The 3,433-nt window shown below is 44.5% G+C and overlaps 1 non-coding gene across 1 annotated transcript; it reads right to left on the reverse strand.

Moving 5' to 3' along the window:
* Positions 1–1,284: 1,284 nt before the first annotated feature.
* On the reverse strand, positions 1,285–1,391 carry LOC120360225 (U6 spliceosomal RNA). The gene has a single exon (XR_005576802.1). It is a non-coding gene; the product is annotated as a U6 spliceosomal RNA (small nuclear RNA).
* Positions 1,392–3,433: the final 2,042 nt, after the last annotated feature.

The raw sequence follows: 3,433 nt of genomic DNA on the forward strand, positions 1-3,433 counted from the left end.
TTCCACCCAGGCACATTTCACTTTCTTTAACAATCTTTTGATAAACACATTATCTTCATTTGTGGATAAATTTATCAGTGTTTTCCTTTATTATTCACTTATTAATTTTGAGAGAAGGTCTGGCTCTGTTTCCCTGTCTGAAAAGCAGGGGCGTGATGTCAGTCACTCCAGCCTTCACCTCCCAGGTTTAAACAATTCTCCCACTTCAGCCTCCTGAGTAGCTGGGACCGTAGGTGTGCATCACCATGCCCAGCTAATTTTTTGTATGTTTTATAGATAAGTGTCTTTCCACATTGCTCAGGTTGGTCTGGAACTCCTGGCCTCAAGCAAATATATTTTCCTTTATAGTTAGCACTTTTGTGTCCTGTTTAAGAAATTTAGCCGGGCATGGTGGCTCATGCCCTATAATCCCAGCACGTTGGAAGGCTGAGGTTGGCAGATCACTTGAGGCCAGGAGTTCAAGACCAGCCTGGCCAACATAGGGAAACCCTGTCTCCACTAAAAATATTTTAAAAATTAGCTGGGCATGGTGGCGCACGCCTGTAATCCCAGCTGCTTGGGAGGCTGAGGCATGAAAAACAATTGCATCCGGGAGGCAGAAGTGGTAGTGAGCCAAGATCATGCCACTGCACTCCACCTGGGTGACAGAGTGAGACCCTATTAAAAAAAAAATTCTTCCCTATTCTATGAATATAGACGTCTTCTCTTATGATTTCATTATGATTTTTTTGTTTTAATATTTGTATTTAAGTCTTTTTTGTTTTGAGATGGAGTATTGCTCTGTCACCCAGGTTGGAGTACAGTAGTATGGGATCTCAGCTCACTGCAACCTCTGCCTCCCAGGTTCAAGTGATTCTCCTACCTCAACCTCCTGAGTGGCTGGGATTACAAGCACCCAAGACCACACCTGGCTAATTATTTTTGTATTTTTAGTAAAGGTGGGGCTTCACCATGTTGGCCAGGCTGGTCTGGAACTCCTGACCTCAAGTGATCTGCCTGCCTCGGCCTCCCAAAGTGCTGGGATCACAGGCACGAGCCACCATGGCTGGCCGTAAATATGGTCTTTAATCTGCCTAGTATTTATGCTTGTGTGTGATGCGTTGTTGAGTCCTCCATTGTTCCAGCGCTATTTATGAGTGGTCCATCTCCTTGCTGATCAACAGTTAAAAAAAAAAAATCTTAAAAAAATATGGAGCTGAGTTTACAGTGAGCTATGACGGTGACACTGCCCTCCAGCCTGAACAACACAGCGAGACTCTGTCTCTTTAAAAAAAAAAAAAAAAAAAGAAAGAAGAACTCTTCATGAATTGGAGTGTCCTCCCGGTTAAGGGGCCATGCTAATTTTCTCTGGATAGTTCCAATTTTAGTGTATGTGCCGCTGAAGTGAGCACTAATCAACAATTTTAACATTTCTTTCTGTGACTGTTCCCACTGCTGGACTATAAGCTACTTTTATATCTATATTACTAGAGTGTAGCATGTAGGATTTGCCTCTGAGAGTGGGCTAAATAATTGTTGAACTATGTTTTGTTTTGTTTTTTTTTTTTTTTTTGGGTCGCCCAGGCTGGAGTGCAGTGGTGCAATTTTGGCTCACTGAAACCTCTGCCTCCTGGGTTCAAGTGATTCTTGTGCCTCAGCCTGCTGAGTAGCTAAGATTACAGGCATGCACCACCACGCTTGGCTAATTTTTGTATTTTTAATAGGGACAGAGTTTCACCATGTTGACCAGGCTGGTCTTGAACTCCTGATCTCAGGTGATGCACCTGCCTCAGCCTGCCAAAGTGCTGGGATTACAGGTACGAGCCACTGTGCTGGCCTGAACTATGTTCTTAATCCTGGGCACCATCTTGCAGAAATCTGTTAATATAAATTAAGTAGGGTCTTAAGCATGGGAAAATTTCTGCTCATGAAGAATTTTATCTAAAGTAGCTGTTGAATTTACTAAATGAGTTGCTGAGTCTCTTGTTATTGGAATAATAATTGTATTAGTCAGTTCTCATGTTACTATAAAGAAATACTTGAGACTAGGCCAGGTGTGGTGGCTCATGCCTGGAATCCCAGCGCTTCTGGAGGCTGGGAGGCGGGTGGATCACCTGAGATCAGGAGTTCGAGACCAGCCTGACTAACATGGCAAAGCTCCATCTCTACTAAAAATACAAAAATTAGCCTGGCATGATGGTGTGTGCCTGTAACCCCAGCTACTCAGGAGGCTGAGGCAGGAGAATTGCTTGAACCCGGGAGGTGGAGTTTGCAGTGAGCCGAGATGGTGCCATTGCACTCCAGCCTGGGTGACAGAGCAAAACTCTGTCTCAAAAAAAAAAAAAAAAAAAAAAAAAAAAAAAAAAAAAAAAAAAAACCTGATACTGGATAATTTATAAAGAAAAGAAATTTAGTTGGCTCACGGTTCTGCCAGCTGTACAGGAAGTGTAGAGGTTTCTGCTTCTGGGGAGGCCTAAGGAAACTTACAATCACGGTGGAAGGCAAAGGCAAAGCAGCATGTCTTATATGGCCAGAGCAGGAGGAAGAGAGGATGGGTCAGGGATGCCACTCAGCTTTAAACCACCGGACTGCTGGATAACTCACTCACTATCCTAAGAACAGCTCCAAGGGGATGGTGTTAAACCATTCATGAGAAACTGTCCCCGTGTCCCAATCACCTCCCACCAGGCCCCATCTCCAACACTGGGGATTACAGTTGAACATGAGATTTGGGTGGGGACACAGATCCAAACCGTATTAATAATATTTCAGTAATAATTTGATAGGTACCTTTCACAGAAATTAGACCAAGGCCAGGCCAGGCTTTACTCATATCCCCACTTTTCATCCTCACATGGCACAGTCGGGAAGAAAATGTCAGCATCACTATTTGCAGAGGAAGAAGAGATGGCTCATGGTGACCTGGTGTGCTGGAGGTCACACAGAGCAGGGTGCAGGCTGGGCTGATGATCAGCTCTGTAATGACAGCTCAGAAAGCCTCTAACACAAATCTGACCTCATTCTGCCTCTGTAGCATCACAAGATGCTAAACCAGATGTCTAGAAATAGGGCACAGCTCTCCAGCTAGGACCTTTCTATACAGGACCTGTAGTCTCTGTAACCAAAAGGGACCCCAGGTGAGAGTCTACATGTAAAGGTTAGTGGGGCTTACATTTTGGCTCAACTCCAGAAGAAACTTTCTAAACTAGAATTGCTTGAAATGGAATCACTCCCAGCAGTGATAGCAGCTTTACACCTGTCTTCCTCCAGCTGGATCCGCTCTCCACAGATCTCATTTCCAGGTCTCCATTCTCCCATTGTCCTGAGGTCCCCAGCTGTCTCAGAGCCTCTGTATCTTGGGGTCTGAGTATTCCATAAACATTGCTGGAACCCCTCTTAGTTGTCAGGTACTGTACCAGATGCCGACCTGCAGACATGGATAAAAGAGAGTTAT

This window comes from Saimiri boliviensis, chromosome 19 (genome assembly GCF_048565385.1).
Source record: "Saimiri boliviensis isolate mSaiBol1 chromosome 19, mSaiBol1.pri, whole genome shotgun sequence".
In the NCBI taxonomy this organism is placed as follows: Eukaryota; Metazoa; Chordata; class Mammalia; order Primates; family Cebidae; genus Saimiri; species Saimiri boliviensis.